This window comes from Aquila chrysaetos, chromosome 5, assembly GCF_900496995.4.
Source record: "Aquila chrysaetos chrysaetos chromosome 5, bAquChr1.4, whole genome shotgun sequence".
In the NCBI taxonomy this organism is placed as follows: Eukaryota; Metazoa; Chordata; class Aves; order Accipitriformes; family Accipitridae; genus Aquila; species Aquila chrysaetos.
This window is the reverse complement of record NC_044008.1, coordinates 36,611,342-36,633,785: the sequence shown is the minus strand read 5'-3', so window position 1 is coordinate 36,633,785 and position 22,444 is coordinate 36,611,342.

Below are 22,444 nucleotides of genomic sequence, written 5' to 3'. Positions count from 1 at the left end.
GTGCCGGGTCCTGCACTTTGGTCACAGCAACCCCATGCGGCGCTACAGGGGAAGAGTGGCTGGAAAGCTGCCCAGCAGAGAAAGACCTGGGTGTGCTGGTCAACAGCCAGCTGAGTATGAGCCAGCAGTGTGCCCAGGTGGCCAAGAAGGCCAACGGCATCCTGGCCTGTATCAGAAATAGTGTGGCCAGCAGGAGCAGGGAGGTGGTTGTTCCCCTGTGCTCCGCACTAGTGAGGCCGCACCTCGAGTCCTGTGTTCAGTTTTGGGCCCCTCACTACAGGAAAGACTTTGAGGTGCTGGAGCGTGTCCAGAGAAAGGCAACAAAGCTGATGAAGGGCCTGGAGCACAAGTTTTATGAGGAGCAGCTGAGGGAGCTGGGGTTGTTTAGTCTAGAAGAGAGGAAGCTGAGAGCAGACCTTATCGCTCTCTACAACTACCTGAAAGGGGGTTGTAGTGAGGTGGGTGGTGGTCTCTTCTGTCAGGTGGCTAGAGATAGGACGAGAAGAAATGGCCTCAAGTTGAGGCAAGGGAGATTTAGGTTGGATATTAGGAAAAATTTTTTTACTGAGAGGGTTGTCAGACATTGGAATAGGCTGCCCAGGGAAGTGGTTGAGTCACCATCCCTGGAGGTATTCAAAAAGTGAGTAGATGGGGTACTCCAGAACATGGTTTAGTGGGCATGGTTGATGGTTGGACTCGATGATCTTGAAGGTCTTTTCCATCCTAAATGATTCTGTGATTCTCTTATGGAGCCGTGGTAGTCCAAAGCTCAGTCAATACTTTGCCAGGATTATCAGTAAAGATGATGGTGTTGAAATAAAGGCAAAATCAGGATTTTTGGCTGGAAAGGGAATACAAAAGTCCTACCGAGTGTGTAAGTAAAACTCACAAGAGCTCAGAGGGACTGGTGGTGACATTGGTGGCTTCTCCAAGAGCTGGAATACGAAATTCCAGGAGAAGGGACAAGCAAGTTAAAGATGTATGTTATATGGAGAGTTCTACTGAGAGCTGTGGATCTGATGCCTAAATTTAATGAGAGGAGAGAAAACTGAACCGGACGACAAGAAGAAGGTTTCCACCCATTTGAAGTATAAACTTCTGAATTAGAAACTCAGAGACTGGGAAGAACTGTGACACCTTCCCACCCCTTGCACGCCAGGTCTTGAAAAATAGGGACAGTGTTTTAAACCCTGGAAGTTATCTGTGTGCCAAACTAACTTTTTACAAAAATTGTGTTTTCATGGAAATTTGGGGGAAAATATTTCTCGATCCACTATGCTGGTAAACAGCTTCATTTTTCAGCAGTCTGTAATAGACCATCAACAGTTTGCTTTGCCAAAAGCTTCACCTGAAGCCACTCGTGCCTCTACTTTTTGGGTTGCATAACTGCAGTCACTAGGTGAAAGATCTATTCCTGAATTCAGTCTATTCATGGTACAGCAATGGACACTAGACAGACACTAGATGCTACAAATACTAGACAGAAAAGCATAATGTGCCATCTGAAGCAGAGCTTTGTTTAAGAATTGCAGAGAAGAGACGAGTAACTAAGTCACTCTCCTGGTTTCAGTTGGGATAGAGTTAATTTTCTTTCTAGCAGCTGGTACAGTGTTATGTCTTGGGTTCAGTATGAGAAGAATGTTGATAACACACTGATGTTTTCAGTTGCCGCTGAGCAGTGTTTATACCAAGTCAAGGATTTTTCAGCTGCTCATGCCCAGCCAGCAAGAAGGCTGGAGGGGCACAAGGAGTTGGGAGGGGACACAGCCAGGACAGCTGACCCAAACTGGCTAAAGGGGTATTCCATACTGTGTGACGTCATGCCCAGTATATAAACTGGGGGGAGTTGGCCTGGGGGGATCGCTGCTCAGGAACTAACTGGGCATCGTTTGGCGAGTGGTTGCATTGTGCATCACTTGTTTTGTATATTCTGATTCTTTTATTATTGTTATTGTCATTTTATTACTGTTATTATTGTCATTGTTAGTTTCTTCCTTTCTGTCCTATTAAACTGTTCTTATCTCAGCCCATGAGTTTTACCTTTTTTTTTTTCCCGATTCTCTCCCCCATCCCACTGGTTGGGGGGGAGTGAGTGAGCGGCTGTGTGGTGCTTAGTTGCTGGCTGGGGTTAAACCACGAGTCTCTTTCTGGGACTGTCAGTGCTTCACAAGAAGCAATTGTGCCTTTCGTAATAGAACAGCATCCTAAGCTTGAAAAGAACTTTCCTCTACACAGAATTCTTGGAAAATGCCAGTTAAGTGTTAAATCTGTATTATTAAAAAAGGCTTTCTGAGCTAGCAAGGAGTTGTTTCCAAGTAACTATCCTAGACAGTGCCTGAGCATCTTCAGATTTGAAACCGTCAGGTAAACAGAAACAGCACTGGAGATAACTGATGAATGACCTACCCTCTCTGATGAAAAACAAGCTTTTGATATAACTGAATGCAGGATATTGTAAAGCTAGCTGAGGTGGCAGGCTTTCCAGTAATCATTGGGCCTCCATCCCTACCTGACTTCATTGCTATCATCAGATGAATTTTTATAAACATGTTTTTTGTGGTTCTAAACATTGATCCTAAAAAAGGATGCAATTAATACAGCATATAGCAGCTCAGACATTCAGCAAATGGGCTGCAGATAACAAACTGGGTACACTGATGTTTCTATTGATTCCCAATACAACATAAAGTTTAAGCTCTCAGTTCTTGTTTTCAAGGCAATTAGTGGACTTGGCTAAAGAAACTTAAAATACAACTTGATTTTGGGGGTTATGTAAAGCTCTGCTTCTCAGTGATGGAAACTTTCGTAGACAGCAAATTGTGTAGAAATGACAGACAACTGTAAGTCTCACAGGTACTACAGAAAAATTCACCACTTCTTATTTTCTTCCTAAACCTTCTACGCTGCATTTGTGAATTTATGGAGGCGGGGAAATAGGGCTTCAGATTCCCTTCCGCGGTGGTCTGGCAGGCACTCGTGTGTGTGGTGGGCTTACAGCCGCTGGTGGCTGTGTGCATTTCCTTTTTAGTTTGGGGGTGCGCCAGACAGAGCCTGACATATCAAAGTGGGTGTGATGAGTGTGTATTTTACATGTAGCATTCACACATACAGTTAGGAGAACATAGGTAATTTCACTTTTGGTTGAGAAATCTGATGGAAACCCTTTTAGAGCTAATTTTACTAGCCTAATATGTTTTTACAAATTTAAAGTGGAACTAAAGGCAATCACAAAATCACTGCTGATTTTGTTCCATATCCTACTTTTTTGGATGTGTGGGAGTTGGTTGTTTTAAAATAGTGATAGAATTGTAAGCCTCTTTGAAACAGTTCAATAACAAAAGCAAGAAAGCAGAAATAACAGTGGACTAAAGTTATACAATGGCAAGATAAAGCAGGGCTTCTGTAAGGTAAACGTGAGAGGGGAAGACATAGGAACCAAAATTCAGTACTAAACAAAGATGGGGGAACCCAAGGAAGCATGGGATGAATGATGGACAGAAGCAGATAAGAATACGCATTTTTTTAAAGAGAGAAAGAAATACGGGCTAAATTTGAAAGACAAGAGAGGTGGGGAAATAACTTGTGATTAAGATACACATTTCTGTCCTGGATGTAAAACCATGACAGCACTGTAGTTTTTGAATCGTATTCCTCCTAATCCAGTCTGTGCATGGTTTGCCTCATTCACATAGGCTGAACATAGCCATGTTAAATTGCTGTTTCAGCTAGATGGAGTTGCAATTACTAGATATTATTGTGATAACATGCTTTTGCTGAGATAAGAAAAAAAAAATTAAAAATTTGATAGATTTTTTTAGTTGATTTAATCAGACTGTTACATTTTTTCTACATTTTTAGTAATTAGTATTACCAAAAGGATATTTCAAATGAGAGAACAAGGGTATAGACGCTCGGAGAAGGGACTGTTATTTTTTAAATAAATATGCGTAACATTACATGTTCAGTCTTTTACTTTCTTACCTTCATATACTAAGTCTAGGACCAGGAATCCTTGGACAAGTTAAGTCAGAAAGTTCATAGATCTGAATATAGGGGAATGATGATAGAGAAAAGTTCAGTGGGATCAACAAAGGGTGTCCCAGAAGTCTTCCTAATTTAATGGAAGAAAAGACAATGGAAGAAAAGCCAGTGTATTCCCATTACTCCAGTTTTGAATTTTTAAATATTGGGAAGTGTTCTTTTTCTTTGTGGTGTTTTTTTTTTTTTAAATTTCTGAAGAACGACTTCCTAATAAACTATACAAACAATTAAAAGAAATAATAAAGTAAATATGCTATGTAGAACTATTAAAATAATGTTTAAAATTAACAAATATAGTTAATAAATTGTGCTTTTTATTGATTAAGTATTTGTCTACCATACACTGAAAGACCCAATTCTAATAGCCTAGGACTTGAAAAAGGGATGTTTGAAAATAGGCTTTTTCTATGATCCAATTTTAATCAGATATTAATTTAAGCAATAATTACCCATTTTCGACAAGATAAAATTACTTTCCATGTACTTAACGCAATGCTTTTATCTACATAAAAAAAGTCTATTTTCAAATTATTACAAATTAGTTAACCTTTGTATATCTCTTTCAAAAATGTTTTTCCTTCAAGAATTTTAAACACAAGCTAATTTAAAAGGTACGATGGCAACAGGTTTTAGCCGTGGTTGGCAGATATGTCAATGCTGTTACCAATTTCTATATTTGATTTGTACATCACAATGGATCCGAATTTTCTCCTGTATCATTGCTAAATGAACTGTTTAGTTTTGAAGGCAAGAGGTAAAATTAAATATATTAACTATGCACAAAACATGTCAGCTACTATAATTCAAGAGACAGGAGTTTTAAAAGAATGATTCATAATGTAGGGTTTAAGCACTGGCTGCTGAAGATGTATGAAATCTAAACACAATGTAGAAGTTAGGTTTTGTAAGGTTTGCACTTTGTGTGCTAAAAATGGGCTGCTGTTCGATAAAAATAGTTGGTGCTTAAGTGGAAGGAGATGATAGTGAGATTTATAGCAGGACCTAACGCAGACAACAGACAAGTTGCGGAAATCAATGTCGTTGGCATAAATACACTTGTTTCAGCATATTCTTACCATTTGGCTATCTAAAATATGAATAAATTGGCATTCATTTCATTAACTAAGTATCACTGAACTCTAACGGAACATGCAACAAATACGCCGATATAGGATGTATTAGAACAACTTCAGATTTTACATGCACAAACGTGTGCGTGTATGGATGACAGCCATTAAGGAAATATCTCATTTAAGGTATATTTTTTATATGTGGCATGTAAAATTACATAAAGGCATATTTTAATACTGTACATTTTAGATATGTGGTTTCTGCTTTCCTTTTCTAAACCTCCTTTAGAATAAAACATTACTGTTACTGTGGAATCTGGTAAGACTTATTCTAACCTGAAAAATATACGAACACAATGGTGACCAAGCAAAAAACTTTCAAAGTAGAGTGTCAGTGGATCTATAAAAGGAAAAATAAAACATTTTGACTGAAAAATAAATATTTTGACTGAAATATCTCAGACATAGAAAAATTTTATAAATTGGAAAATTCTGGAGTTGCTGCTCTGGCATTCCAGAAAAAGCTGCAGGAGCCTTTGGTGATTAGAGATTTTTTAGCAGAATAAGAGAAAAAATACGCTAATTTTTATAAATGTCAGTGTTGTCCCTTGCTGGGTGCATACAGGAATTAGCGAGAAGAAACAATTCACGTCGAGCTCTGGTACACAAGGTACAGCCATCTGGGAACCTGTTGCACAAAAAGCCACTTTTACCTTCTGCAGTGGGCTCAGACTGCCTCTTGTAGTAGTAGTACAAGGAAAAGTGATTTCCACTTCCAGACTGGTGTGAAGTAGAAGAGTCAGTGACGGTGCTGAGCAGGGGTTTGCTTGGCTAACGTGTGGGTTGGAGTTCGCCCTCACCAGTGCTTTAGGGAAAACGATAAACTGTTTAAAACCGTCTCTCCTTGCTGTGAGAGCAAGACACCTTTTTACAAGTCCATTCTCCCCTAAAGCTAGAGGGTTACTTTACTTAGTAATTCAACATTTTAAAAGCCTTTCCCTTGAAGATGATAATATCTGGCCCTCACAAGGGTATATTAGATAGTCCAACGTGATTTTAAAGTTTGAAAAATTTAAAGCGTGTAATAATTTAAGTCTCGATAAGCATTATGCTACATTTTTAATAGGTTTAAGTAATAGGCAATGTATAAAAAAGAAGGAAAACGAGGAATGCAGGAAGGCTTTTCTTGATGACTTGTGTGATGCCTATGCCTAGACGTGGGTGTAAATCTCCTTGGAGCAGCCCCGGTGGGTTTCCTCACCGGCTGGTTTGTATCCTCTGCCGGGCGGGAGGAGAGGAGCCATCCCGCACCGTGAGGAGGGAAGGGATGTTTCTGTCACCTCTCCCGTAGAAGGCTGCATGAGTTACGAGAGGCGTTTGCAACGGGTGATACAAATAACACCTAAGGGAACACATCTGTATGCGGAGCAAGTCTTATTCTTTCCGCCTGGGAACAAGCACAGAATCTTTTTACTATTTGAGTTGAGGCGAAAAGCACAATGAAAATATGTAGCGTTAGCCGTTCTAGATACAAAATATTATTGAGACTTTTAAAACTGTGTTGTCAATTCCTTTTTAAGTCTTTTCTTGAGCAGCAGGTATACTTCAATTAACTGGTTTATGTTACAAATAAAATAAATAGGAGCTTGGATAGATGAAAGAATCTGGATTACACTTGGAAAAAAATAAATCTGTCTCTAATATTACCAAAAGCTATGTTGTGCTATGGAGAGAAAGCACCAGACTGACATAAAGAGGATGTAAACTGTTACAAAGCAGCTAATGAACTTCAGAGGTTTTAATATTTCCTTGAATTCTTTAGTGTAAGTTACTAGTGATTACAAGTTTTTTACCCATTTAAGTATGTCTATGCTGGAGGTTTATTCTGGCATATTTTTGTAACCTGTACATGATGCTAATTCCTATATCACTTAAGCACTCCTGGAGCCCTCATTGAGCTTTAGCTTAAATTATGATGCCAATTCTGTGTGACCTTGGACAAGCTTGAATAGCTTTTCTGACGATCAGTTCAGTACTTGGCAGGGACTCAGTGATGCTTAACTACATAATACCTATAGAGAGATACAGATCTATAGATATAGGTGTAGATAGCTGTTTGAATTTCTTGTACATAGTTGGGTTTCAGGGTAAAAATATGGTTGTATGACAGATAACAAAACCCCCTCATTTTGTGTTCACAGAGTAGAATCTCGTTAAGCAGTGCCTCCTCTGTACTGCGTGGAGATGTGGCAGGCTGTCTGAAATGGTAATTGAATCTTCCATTCCATTCTACAATTAGACAATATTACCCAGAAGTCAGAAGAATCCACAGTAAGTTTTTGAGTCAATGGGAATTGTAGGTGTTTGGTACCTCTGGAAGCTGGCTTGTAGCTGTAAGTTGTAACTGATTTCTCAGTTCCTTTTTCTACAAATTTTCAATTGACTTAAAGGCAATGAAAGAATGGACATACTATGGAAAACACCTGGCCCCCGCCCCCGCCATGTACTAGTATGAGAAAAAGAAGTGTATTTTGTCTTAGTTCACCGTGTATGGGATTCATCTGATCTCACTGTAGTATCTAAAGGTTGCTGTCCAGTCTTAGCTAGTTGGATATGGTCCTTCATTAGTCAATGGAGAGAGTTGGCCTCTTCTACAGGATGATTCATCCCTTCTGTGTTACGGTGAGATAAACTGCTGTCTGGGGGTGTCTTTCAGTTGTTTATTGAGTTGTTAGGCAGCTAATGCTTGGTGAGGTGAATCCTGCTTTAAGTCCCATCTGAATTTTGAGATCTAAATTTGAGACTGAAAAGTAGCAAGTGCTGTCAAGGTAATTCAGAAGTTACTAAGAAGTGATAGCTCCGTGGTGGTATTCTGGTTTGTATTCTTTCTGACATAAAGTCATTGTTTATTTTAAACAGCAAGACCAATGTATAGTTTTCCTGTTAATCATTAAGTATTCTCTCAGATGAGTGGAACATCTCTTTTCTGTCTTTGAACACCTAAGCTCCCTGGATGAAATGCTATCTCCTGGGAAAAATCCTATTGCTATGAAGACTGAAGTGGTGGCTTCACTTGTTTTTTAATGAAACTGGTTTATGTGCTTGCATTTTGCACCGGGATTATTTATCGAGGATTGCAGTCCTTTTGCTTTTATAACGGGTGAAAGCTATATTAGTGTCCATTTGTAATCAGCTTTGGAGAAATTAGAAACTGATCATCATTTATGTCAGCTTGGAAGCTGTTTCTGGGTGAAGGTGATTTAAATTTACAAATAAGTTGTTTCTGAAGGATAAAGGAAACAGTGACATTAAGCAGCTGCCTGATAAATTCAGGTCAAAACTCCTAACTAAAAAAGCATTAGGTATCTCTTTGGCTATAAAGAAAAATTATAGAGAAGAACAGCCAAAGCTACCTCACATAAACATTTGGGAAACCTGAAAAGTTAAGCTTAAGTTAGGGACTAACCTGTGCAGTCTGGAAAACAAAATGAACTTGCACACTTTCCTAAGTTAGTAACTCCTAGTTGCTACCAGCTGAACTTCAGATATGATGTAGGCAACTTTTGTTTGTATAATTATCCACTGGGAAGGAGAATCCTTAACTAATAACTTTCATACTAACTTTTTTTGACCCCTGTTCTCTCTCATATAGTATTTTCAACCCTCAAAATTATGAGAAGTGCTGGAGAGAGTTCAGAAGAACACATCTAGTGGCAAATCAAAGACAGAGGCTACCTCCAACAGGGAGGGTGTAGCCTTTACTGCAGGGTCATCTGCGTCCGGAAAAGGACATGTATCCACTGCCCGTGCATAAAAATCCAGTCAAATGGTGAATTAATGAAATATTTTGAAAAATAATTCCACTCCATTTCTCGGGGATTTTTTCCAGCATTATAGCTTGCCAACTACGTAAAGTACTAATTGTTTTAACCAATAAATTGAAATTGCTCAAGGTGCCTTTTCATTTCCTCGGTCTTGTTCATAACAATGTAAAGGTATTAAAGGTTAGGTCTTTGGGAAGTACGGGAATCCCAAGGTACATTGCATGGGCTTAGCATCAAGGTCGGGTCCTGAGCCTCTTAAAGATATCTGTGGAGAATTGGCACCCAAGAAAAGGGGCTCCAGAACCCTATGGCATTGGAAGCATCCAAAATAGCCAGGAATTAAACATGAAAAATGCTCTAAGTAGGAATGAAATGTGGAAAATATGAGATGCTTTGACACACAACCATTTCAGGTTTCCTTTTCCGAGAATCCTGAGCGTGAACATTTGCCTGGAGTAATGCACTTAAACCAGATCATCTTCTAAGTCAGATATTTTTTTGGTGAATCCCCGCCTCTGCCCAAACCCCAGGGAGAGTAAGCCAGCTGAACTCTGCAGCAGCCAGGACACTTGTCTTGAACACTTTAGAGTTCTTTTTAAGTCCCTATCCTGCCCAAATACAGCAGGGACTTGAACGTATTCCTCCTTGGTCACAGGAGGTGTGCTGACGCTGTGCACTGCGCTCTCTGTATGTCTGCGGGGGGGTTGATTCCAGCCGTGGGGTACTGCAGGGGATGAGCGTTCGGTACTTTATGGGCGAAGGAGATATGTATGGAGGTGCATGGACTTTGCTGTCTACCGACATCCTGGTATTCCCGATATTTGCCATATGATAGGACTCTCATTGTGTGATGGGCCAGACCTATGCAGGGAATCCTGTTAGGGCGTACTGGGTTATATGAGAGGTTTTTGTGGGCAGGTAATAAGGGGGGGCCCAGGGCACTAGCTCACTGTTGGGGAATGTGCCTCCTGCACTCAGGGGCTCCAGCAGGTTTGGGATTTTTTCGTGGTTTAACCCCAGGCAGCAGCTAAGCACCACACAGCCACTAACTCATTTGCCCCATCCCAGTGGGATGGGCGAGAGAATTGGAAGGAAAAAGGTCAAACTTGTGGGTTGAGATAAGAACAGTTTAATAGGACAGAAAGGAAGAAACTAATACTGATAATAATAACAATAATAAAAGAATTGGAATATACAAAACAAGTGATGCACAATGCAACCGCTCACCACTTGCCGACCAATGCTTAGTTAGTTCCCAAGCAGCGATCTGCCCCCCCAGCCCCACTCCCCCCAGTTTATATACTGGGCATGACGTCACATGGTGTGGAATACCTCTTCGGTCAGTTTGGGTCAGCTGTCCTGGCTGTGTCCCCTCCCAACTTCTTGTGCCCCTCCAGCCTTTTTGCTGGCTGGGCATGAGAAGCTGAAAAATCCTTGACTTGGTATAAACACTGCTCAGCAACAACTGAAAACATCAGCGTGTTATCAACATTCTTCTCATACTGAACCCAAAACATAGCACTGTGCCAGCTACTAGAAAGAAAATTAACTTTATCCCAGCCGAGACCAGGACAGATTAGCATGTAAAGAGTTGGAGGGGAGAACTGACTTACATGGAAACATGAAAGGAGAATAAGGGGGGGACTTAGAACCCTGAGTTAGGCTCAGCACTGGTGACTAGGCAGGCTCTTTCAGCTTTGGGTGTCCTGGGTTTTGGCCTGAATTAACCCTCTCAAGAGCTTGTTAGCTCATTAGCCATGTCACTTCTCAGTTGCTGAGTGACAAAATGATAAATGTCCAGGGGTTTAGACATCCAGGGGTGTTAGCTGTGCCTAAATGATAGATTTAACAGAGGAAATCTAGCTGAAAGTGAGAATGAGCATTGTAGTCCTCGTGTTCTGCAGGTATGCCTTCGCCGAGAAGCAGACCTACATGTGCCAAGCAAAGCCCCCGACTTATTTCTTGGGACCTAACAGGGGCTTGGGCTCAAATTGCCACAACGTGCTTAGGAAGAACTAAATCTTGGGTATTTCCTGCAATGCACATGGCTGATCCAGACTGAAAGCAGGTCCAAGGCACAGGACTGAGGATTTATGGGGGGGAAAGAGAGGGTGGGAATGGGAAAGTCTGGCTTTGGGAATGTGCTTACCCATGTAGCTAGACTCCTTGGTGTATATCAAGAGAAGTGTTTAGGCACCTGTTTTATCTCTTTAGATACCCTGTTGACTTTGGTGCTTTAACCCCCGTCTGCATCTTAACCTTGTGCTTGAGACAAAGTGTATTCTGGTGCTGCTCTCTGCTTCAGACTGCAAAAATCCGTGTTGCAGTTTTTGGGGTTTTTTTTGCTAGCTGACACTGGAGTAAATACAAATTGTTTTAAACTGAGACACATTAGCAATGGAAATATAGATATGGTGGTTTTTATTTGTGAGTTTAATGTAAATACTGTAGATGATTCAAGACTTCCCTTGAGATAAGCATGAAGTACTTCAAGAGATGGTCAGTCAGCGTAGGTCAGACTCATATGCCTTGTTCAAATACTGACAAAATTATTTTACTGTTGACATTTGGAATGACCTTCAACCTATAATGTAATAAAAAGCATCACTGATTGACAGCCAACCCTGTGAAATTAAATCCTTTCCTTTTGAATTTGCAAGGACCTTCAAACAAATCCATAAAACACCTTGTTATGGGTTTTTTTTGTGTTTGCTTTGTTTTCTGAGGTGCTGGTGAAGGAGAAGTGGTTCGCAAGAGCTTTGGGTCAGGGCTGGCTGCCGCCCGCCCCACACCCCCTGTCCTCACCGCCCCATTTCCCACCATCTGCACCCAGGCACGGCGGAACGCGGCGGCGTTGGCGGGAGAGGTCTGGCCCCTGCCCCAGCTGCGGGACCGGGTTTCTGAAGGGGAAAAAATCCAGAGGCAGAGCACACTGTTATCGTTGTCCTGCAGCCTGTGTGTTCATACTTACCTTTTTTTTTTTTTCAATTTTACGGGTAATACTTGCATAGAAAGGGACACAGTTTTCCACATTTTAGAGAACTTTCCGTGGTTGTATCGCTGTGCAAGAGAAGCTAGTACTGTGGCTGGGCGCGCTCCATATGAAAGGAAGGTGGGTCCTTCTTGCAGAGTGCAGGATGCACGAGTGTGGTATGAGGAAAAGACCATGTCCTGGTTTCGGCTGGGAGACAGTTGACTTTCTTCCTAGTAGCTGGCACAGTGCTATGTTTTGGGTTCAGTATGAGAAGAATGTTCATAACACACTGATGTTTTCAGTTGCTGCTGAGCAGTTTTTATACCAAGTCAAGGGTTTTTCAGCTTCTCATGCCCAGCCAGAAAGAAGGCTGGAGGGGCACAAGATGTTGGGAGGGGACACAGCCGGGACAGCTGACCTGAACTGGCCAAAGGGGTATTCCATACTGTGTGACATTATGCCCAGTATATAAACTGGGGGGAGTGGGGCTGGGGGGCAGGGGAGATATTGCTGCTCAGGAGCTGACTGGGCATCGGTCGGTGAGTGATGAGCAATTGCATTGTGCATCGCTTGTTTTGTACATTCCAATTCTTCTATTATTATTATTATTGTCATTTTATTACTGTTATTATTGTCATTATTAGTTTCTTCCTTTCTGTCCTATTAAACTGTTCTTATCTCAACCCACGGTTTTTGGGTTTTTTTTTCCCCAATACTCTCCCCAATCCCACTGGGTGGGGGGAAGGGAGTGGGCAGCTGTGTGGTGCTTAGTTGCTGGCTGGGGTTAAACCACGACAGAGCACTAGGATGAAGTCACGCTGGATATTTTTTTGTTCCCTCTTGAGACATTTTCAGTGTATTAAGTTTGCAGGACTCACAGAAATTGTCTCCACCCTTCTTTTGGGGTGGCCTGTGCGAGAAGACAGGAGAATACACACTGTGAGGAGGTGCTTGAAGCTAGAAGCGACTCAAATGAGGATGAGGCAGTGGTTTCTTTGAACTAAATGTGTGCTCAACCTTTTGTCATCCAGACTTCTGCAGCCTGGCCCTTTTGGTAGGATCCTGTGTGGCATTACTTTTTCTGAGAAGATGGTGAGTTTCCATCTCCCCAGCTACCTGCACCTTTTATTGCTTCCAACAGGAATACTGGGATATGAGCCACCGTGGCCTGCCCAGGAGAAACACACAAAATTCAATTAAATTTAGCAGCATCCAACAGCCTACTGAATTGCAGTCCTTTGCTTGGTATAATTCAGTGTTGCCTTTGTTCAAGAAAACATCTTAAGGTCTGGGTTTGCATACATTAGAAAACCACTATGCTTGTGTGCTTTCCAGCAGTTTGGACTGGATGAGATAATTTAGCTTATTACACTTACAGGAGCAAAGACATTTTGCTTGACCATTTATTCTTCTCTCCCGATCTGTGACAGCCCAAGAGTCTTTAGCTTCAGTTTGTGTTGGAAAACCTGTTTCCACCATTTCTTGTCCACGTGTTTGTCTGTTTGAGGGGTGGTAACGGCAAGCGGGGAAGCTGCTTTTAATGTCTTGAGACAATTCAAATGAGCTGGTTTGACTTTCCTTTAGAATAAGCAGGATGTGCATTTGGAGACCACTGTAAGTACTTCAAAAGTATTGTCTCATGTTAAACTATGACAATAAAATTTCACGTATTCTGTCAGTGTTTATGACTGAATTCAGATGTCTCCATTTAGTAAGTGGACCCGTTGACCTCAAAAGATGTGTGCCGTGTAGTGAGAGTATGTGTTACCCTGGAAGAAAGGCGGATATTACTGGACACTAGGAAGAAAGCTGTCCTTGCCCACAGTTACCTGCAGTATTGACAATCCAGGAGAGGAGGAAAAATGAAAAACAAGCTTCCCGTGACAGAGGAAACGTGCACTTGGACAGGGCTGTCAGACTGGAGGTGATCTGAGTAAGCATATGCTGTGCCAGTGTGGAGAGGGTGAAGGGAAGGCTTGTATTGGGTTGTATTAAATTGATATTACATTATTAAAAAAACCAAAACCAAACCAACACACCCGAATCTAACTCCAGGAAATTAATAAGGTGTATGGACTTTGTTTTTGAACAGGTGTCATCATCATTTCTCAAACTTGTTTACATAAGGAGTAATTGGCTTATGCTCATCCACGAGTGCAATTTCTGGCTATAGCATTAAGAAGTTTTTCTGGCTATTACTCCCACAACTGATTTAGTAATTGTATAGTTGTGTTACTGGACACTGAAATGGCTCTGAATCTATCTGCTGAGGTTGATATTTTAAATGTGAAGCTGCTTAAGTTTGTTTAACGTGTCAGTAATGTCAAAGTCTGTTTTCATAGAATTAACCCATTTTGGTAAAAATAGCTCAAAAGGGATCATTATTATAGATTAATATAGATGACTGTGCACAGCTATCATTCATGCTTCATAAAAATTCCATTTAATTTTTCAAATCTGTTGCTAAATTTTTATGATGCAATATAATCTTGGGTCAGGAAGAATAAGTAACCATTGTAATGCAACAAAAACAGCTTTACAATACAAGGGGATTAATTTAAGGGTGATCATTGAAATAATAGCTAATAAAATCAAACTCATTTTACGTACATTTTAAGAGCTAGACTAATCAAAGCTGAAAATGTGATAGGATAATAAAGCAAAGCTCATTAATTTGGCATATTAAAAATACATACAATCAAAAAGAGCTGGAATAAGCACAAGCTTACAGTAAGAGAAAAGTGCTGAGCATTTAATCTTATTCTCGCTGAAATCATAGTAGAAATTCAGAGCAACTTCAGCTGGAGTCACAGCACACTGGTAGAAGGCGAATCTGCTCTTCCTTCACCGTTACCTACTCTCTGCTTTGAAAAGAAGGGAGAAAAAAGAGAGACGAAGTAATCCACTAACATGCAGTCATAGGAACCAGGATTCATCAGCAAAGACTGATAGTCAATCAGAAACATTTCTGCATATTCCATAAATTCATAATCTGGTAGAAAAATGAGGAATCATCAGAATATTTAATGGAACATTTAAATTGCCAGTGCAAGTTCAGGTGTTTAAGTAATTCTGGCAGAGTTATACTGTAAAATAAACGGCCTCATTAATCTGCATCTGTAATAGATTAAGCTGTCCTTGCATTTTCTTTTGCTAGGTTTCCTGTAGAAGAAAGCCTTGTGCATTTTGGAGACCCATCTGATTTCAGCAAAATTTGAGAGTTGGGTCGTAGTCTTAAAGCTATTCAATTACAATGAGAAAAGACGCCTGGGAAAAGCAGAGAAAAGCCACAAGTGCACCTCTCTGAAAAGCTGTCCCTTGGGATCACCCTTACACAAAAAAGAGAAAATTTGAAGTTCCCCAGCATAGGAAAAGCTTCAATCAACCATGAGGTAAAATCCATAGGAAACGAGATTTCATTAGTTCCAGAGCTCACAGACCTTGTTATTATTCAGCTTGTTTAGCAACTTCAAATTTTAGACAACTCTTTTTCTTTGATATGTCACCTGAAGCTTAACAGGGTATTAGATCTCCTGCTTTTTATCTGTGTAAGGCTACAATGAAAACAAACCCCCCCCCCCCGCAACCTAGTGTTCCCTGGGTGATTTTCTTTCTGTGTGTATAGGCATATATGACAGGAGAGGAGGAGGGGAGAAGGAAGGGGAAGCATGAAAGAGCTGAAAAGTCCTTTTTCAAGATTTGGCAAGGCGGTGCGTTAACCAGTCTGCGTTCTGCCTTCTGACATCTGGTGGCAAAATCTCTCCATTACAGTGCTTGCTCTGAATTTTTCAGAAATTCCCACCCCCGCTACAGGCTTCTCTGACATTTGTGGGTGCTTAATGCCAGTGAAAACCTGGGCACTTGTGGATAAGGAGATCATTCTGGTGTCTGGCAGGCAGCAGCAGATATGCCATGAGGCTTAAGGTGGGAGGAAAACAAAGAAGATTTCTGGAGTGGGTTTGTCGCTCTAGCAGCAGCAGCAGCATCTCTCTGCATCCCGAGCTATGCGGAGACGTCCGAGATACCTCCAAGCTGCTCGCAAAAGCAAATCTTTCCACGCTGAGCTCGGAGCACTGAGCCTTCTTCCAGGTGCCAAGTCCCAGCCCGCCTGCCTGCCGCTGCAGCGCCTGTGGATGCGTGCTCCCGACCACACGTGAAAATGCTCATTTTGCTCATTGTGAATACTGAGATTCGGGGCCGCAAGCGCATACAGAAATGGTTGGTCCTGAAATATATTTTTAGAAGAAAACTGTAAGTGCTGAAGCACTGGTCAGAATGAAAATTCTCGTGACCGTAGAAGATACATTCCCAAGGACCTAGGGCTCATTCAGTTATTGCTTACCGTCCTGACATTATATTTGGGCCGGGTTTCAGAAAATAAGCGTTACCCGCATCCAAGATCAAGCCACAATGTTTGCGTCATGTTTCCCGTGCCCCACGGGTGAGAAAGAGACGGAATTTCGAATTGGCTTGCTACGCGTGGTGAAGTTCTTCAGGCTGGCCCGAGCTGAGGCAGTCGGTCCCTCAGGACAAGCGTTTTGGCCGGGTGACGCGTGCCAGGCGCGGCGTGCGGGGAGTCAGGTCGTGGCATTTCTGTCCGTCCGCGCCTGGCTGTTTAGCGTGGGTAACCAGACGCTAATTTCACCTCGGTCAGGCGAGGGTGGGCTCTGTCGGAAGAGCGGAGAGCGGCACACGGGAACTCCCCCGCGGGACCAGGGCATCGCAGTGCTCTGCCATCAGGCAGCGCAAGCCGAGGTAATAATAAGCCGAGGTGAACCCAAAGGGCCGCCGACTACTCCCTTCAAAGGAATCGGACGGCGAAAGCCACAAAAGGAGAAAAACTCGAAGGCACCCATCCTTCGGCGTTTCCTACCGTGCGTCTGACGAAGCAGGAAGAGCTTGAGCGGGAGGGCAGAGCTCCGTCCGCCCGACTTCCCAGCCCTGCAGATCCCGAGATCTGTGGCAGTAATCCTCTCTGGGTACATGTAGTTTGCTTTCATATTTATGCAAAGAGAAATTACTTATATTCAGACTATTAACTATGTAATCCATTAGCTCCGCATTTGTAATCTTATTGAAAGGTATAGCTGCTCGAAATAGAAAATGTGACTTTTTACATAAATGGAGTGGATTTTTTTGATTCTGCATTAATCAGAGGCATTTTTTCATGCTGAATTAATAGCTGCTTGTCCTCAGCCAAGCTGAAATGCTCTTTGGTTCTGTTTTCTCAAAAAAAAAAAAAAAAAAAAAAAGTGTTTTCTTTTGGTCTTGTTTTTGAAAATATCTTGAAATCTGCAATTCAGAACATTTAAAACCAATCATATTCTATTCTTGTTTTGGTTTCCCTCCTCCCCCTCCCCACCCCGTTTCAGGCTGTTTTGGAATAAATACGGTAGATAATATTCTAAATAACAGTATTTCTTCTGCTCTTGACTCTTGGAAAGCTCTACTTTTGCCTGTACTCAATATGCTGAAAGATGATATCAAAATACACCTTTTTGCATTACTATTAAAACACCATAAAATGCAAAGTCTGTAACATCCTTTAGGGCATCTTTTAATGTTTTTTAATGCACAAACACAAGCCTAGTACATTCTTGAGTGCAGTTCTCTTATTTTTCCTTCCCTTATTAAAACATAGGTAGTTAAAATTCAGAGGGAGAAAGACTCAAAATCAGAAAGAAATACTGAGGGACAGAACAACTTATTCCTGTTTAATGCACTGTACCTTTCACTAAACTTACTGAAATTTGGGTGATATTATTTGAAAGAGTGTGTTGTACATATAAAACAGGCATGGTATTATTTCTCTAGCAAAAATAACCCAGGTAAGTGCACAGTGACTTTTTTTTTTTTCAGCAAACAACACATCTGACAACCCCCTAATTTATCTCCTACCATGAGGGAACTGAGTTACCGGGCTAATAAGCTTTGACACCTTTTTTACCAGAATTTGTGATGCCTGTTTTTAAAATGACACTACACAGATTAGAAAATGCTGTATCATGAGATAATAAATGGCACCGTGAATCTCTACAGTGAAGTCTAATCCTTCTTGTAGATGAGTTCTCAAGTCTGCCAACACATGTTGCCCTTGGTAAAGAGGTTTCAGAAAAAAGTAAGTGGGATTTGTTTTGTGAAATCAGCTTGATCCTTACTTACCTTTACTACTTTTGGTCTGCCTAACCTCCTGTTTTCACAAGTTCTACTTTTCATTAATATAATTTAATCATGTAAACATAATTAATTCCTGAAAATAATTCAAGACATAGTTTGGGAAATAAATATATTTATTTTAAAATTAGATGAAAATCTTATTAGATAAGGAGGTCTGCTTTTTTCCCCATTTTGTCTATAATGCAACCTTTAATGTAAAATTGAAACAAAATTAACATACTTTTAACCAAGGATAAAACATATATTCATTTTGGAGTTCTTTGTAGCATGACTGCAAGAGCTGATGCTGTTTGATACACAGGAAAATAGGAACTACCATATTGTATCAGATTAAGACAAACGCACGCATGAATGAGTTCTATAGTATAGTAACCCAAATTTAGGCCAGATGTGTGTGAACACTTTTCCTCCTGTTTTTTTTTTCCCCCCTCTGATTTCTTTCTCTGGATGCCTGATTTAGTGATTATTTCTCTTTCCTGCTCTGAGTCCAACAGATGTAGGTGGAGGCATAGTTGGTTGTTTTTTTTAAAAAAAGGAAAAATGGCTAATATTTTTTTGTGGGTATCGTTTCGGGCTTTTCCCAAGCTCATGAATAATACTTGTACCTCCAATAAGAAACCAGCACTACACTTAATATTCTTGCAATTTACACCTTTGTTGTGCAATAGAGCCCTGTAGTCACCCCCAGATATTTGGCCCACGGACTCTTCCTCTTGCTGTAATAAAGCACAGACCTGTTGCTTATTACATATATAATATAACCAAGCAAATTACTTGTTAAAAAGAAAATTTAAGACTATTTCCAAAAGGTGGGGAGGCCACGAATTCTTCTGGTGGTTTTTTTCTGCTTTTCACATGGATTACAGCCTAGATTCAAAAAGAAATTTAGGAGCCATGGCACGAAATATTGCAACACCTAACTTTTTGGTATGTGCTTTGCCCAGAGCAAGACTCAGAAGCTATGCCTGGCAGCGCAGGGTCTCTAACGCACGGAGAAAGTAAGGTGCCTTATGATGATATATAAAAGATCTGAAAAGCTCAGTAGTGTCTTGTCAAGAGGTAGCAAATGAGAAATGAGGAGTGCAGGTTTTTAAATCTTTCCCCTTTAGGGAGCTTAGGTGCTTTACGAAATATTAGAAAGAAGCATCTTTATATTTCAAAATAGCTACAGTTCTCACAGCCTGGGGGATTTTTCTCTTTTTGATGAAATAGCATAAGAAGAAAGATCTGTTCGTATGATATTCTGTGGGGTAGGTCAGACAAACAGCATTCATCCCAGGGTTTCTTCATCTTCCTTTAACTCTGCTTTGTTGGGGAGTTTGGGGGAGCAAAGTACCACCCCTGATAGGGGAAGATCAATAGGGACCACTTAAGCAAAGTGGATGTATAGGAGTCTGTGGGACCAGGTGCACCCAAGTCCCCCGAGGATGTCACTGTGAGACCACTCTCCATCATCTGCAGATGTTCATGGTGACAGGAGAAGGTCCCAAATAATTGGAAAATGGTAAATATGCCCATTTTCAAGAAGGCAAAAAGGAGGATGTGGGGAACTACAGGTCAGTCTGCGGGAAGATTATGGAGAAAATTCTCCTGGAAGTCGTTTCCACATACATGAAAGACAAGAAGGTGATTTGGAATAGTCAATATGGATTTACTAAAGGCAAATTCTGGCTGACCAGCCTGATTGCCTTCTACAATGAAATGACTGGCTGTGTGGGGAAGGGGAGAGCAGTGGGTGGTTTGTCTTGACTCTAGTTAGGCTTTTGACGTGGTCTGCCGTAACATCCTCGTAGTCAAACTGGGCAGATGGGTAGTTTATAAAAATGGGTGCAAATTGCTCGAAACGCAAAGCTTAAAGAGCAGCGGCATTCCTCAGTGTTCAGTACTGGAGCCCATACTGCTCACAGTCTTCACCGATGATCTGGATGACAGTGGCAAACGCTCCCCACCGGTGACACCAAAATGCGGGCAGTGGTCAATACGCTGGAGGGCAAGGCTGCCGCCCAGAAGGGTCGACGCGGGCTGGAAAAGTGAGCACACAGGAATTTCATCAAGTTCAACAAAGACAAATGCAAGTCTGGCACCTGGGGCAGAATAACCCCATGCAACAGTACAAGCTTGGCACCGACTATCTAGAAAACGTCTTGGCAGAAAAGTGCCTGTAGATGCTGGTGGACACGTTGAACGTGAGTCAGCAGTGCGTCCTAGCAGTGGTGAAGAAGAAAACCGAAAGCTGTGTTTGTTCAGCCCCCTTAAAGAAGGGAAGGGGAGATGTAACTGCTGTATTCAACTACTTACGGGTGGTTACAGGGAAGATGGAGCCAGAGGCTTCTTGGAAGCGCACAGCAAAGGGCGGAGAGGCAATGGACACAAGAGGCAGAAAAAGAAATTCTGAGAAATTTGTTTGGTTGCACGGAAGAAAATCCTTCGCAATGAGGGTGGTCAAATGCTGCAAAAGGGAGAGAAAGGCTGGTAGGTAGAATCTTTGTCCCTGGAGATAGCTGAAACCACAGGACACAGCCCTGGCAACCTGATCTAACTTCAAAGTCAGCCCACCCAGGACTGGGGTTTGGATCCTCAGCCCAATCAGACCTCCAGAGATCCCTTTCAACTCAGTTTTTTCTCCAATTCCCAGCTTTCTCTCCTCTTAAACGAAAGCAACAAAGTCTTGCTCCAAAAATGACATTGAATATGTACATGCATCTGGGTTTTTTCATCCTGGAAGATGTCATTACTCTATGAGCAGCATTTATGTTAGCATACATAAGCAATCCATGTCATTTCATATCCCAGGAGAATGGTTTTAAATGGTATAAAGAATCATCATAGTGTTTACCTGTATCACTTACGTGTTGTGGAAAAGAAAGAATGGTTACTCCTGTTACTTTTTGCAGCCAGTTTTTCCATTTTATGTGGAAGCTTTGAAAGATCGGTGACGATTCCAGTCTGCTAGTTAAAAACCCCATTTCCTTCCAAATCCAATAACCAGCATGATTTTAATAAATGCCTGTGGGAGACTTATTAAAGAACCCCAGAATAACTTTGCTCCATTGCCTTTTCATTTTCCATCAGCTTGTCAGGAGTCAATTTCCTTTATTTTTGTATGTAAATATTTGGAATGTACCAGAATTTTTAAAGAAGGTTAAATTTGGTGGACCAGATTCCCACCTGTGATAAAAACATGAGTGTGTAACTGTGTACCTGTATACACATCGTAAAGGGGACTTTTAGGCACTGTTGGACTGTTCTAGCTCACAGAGCGTCAGGGTGATAACCACAAATAATTTACAGCAGCTGGCTTTTGGAATCCGTGCTTTCTCTTCCCCAGCTTTAGGGGTTGGCAATAGAGGAATGTTGTAGGATGCTGCTGCGCATCAGGCTCTAAGCCACTATAGGTCTCCTGACACTGAGGTATTCCTGATGAGACCTGCGGTCTGTGTCCCTGCTTATTTTAGTACCTGAAGTTCAATATTAAGAGAGGTGGAAGACCCGAGTGAAAATCTAATCTTTATGAACAAAACGAGCAACCAAGAACCCAACCGCTAAACTGAAGAACAGTGCCGCAACTGGCACTTTCAGTTAGTTAGTTAGTAGTGTGGTGGGTGATGGGAGGGGAGGGGTCTCTTGGGAAAGATAAAGGAGCAAAAGCGTTGGCAGACATTAGTGAACTTATGAGTTTTTAGAGACAAAATCTACAGGTGGCTATCAAAATATATATTTTCTCTAGTTAGCAGCTCAGAACATGCATGCCTCCGAGTAGAATCAGTGTTTGAAAAGGATACATACCAGATCCACATATATGCAACTATTCAGAAACAAGTTTTTATTTTCCTGATTTTTATGCTCTGCTGTTCACCTTGAAATGGAAATGCTGAAGTTCTTCCAAACACGATACCTGTTGCGAGTGCCAATGCCCATTTTCATGTTTTATGGTTTTCTTTTAGCGTGTGGAAGAGCCCTACAAATTGCTGAGAAGTAAGAAATAGTGACACAACTCAAAAAAGAAACAAGCTGAAGGAAGAAAGAGAGAACATTCATATAATAATTGTGTTTTGTAACTGTATTGTGTTCTAAGGCCACAGGATTCAGCTGGGGATTTTCCAGTCAGAAAGACATAAATACAGGCTGTGTAGGACAAAGACTGCCAACCTGGTATTTCCAGAAAATGGTAAATTTATCATATCGTGCATGTGCAGCATGTACAAATGCACCTTTGGAGAGGAGTCAGGATTACTAAGTAAGCATCTGTAAAACCAGCTGCACTGTATAGGTGCAACGGATCATTTCAGTTCTTCCCAGGAGCGTTGCCCACACTGTGAAAGCACGTAGAGAAGCTTCCCGAAAGCATGTCTTTCCGC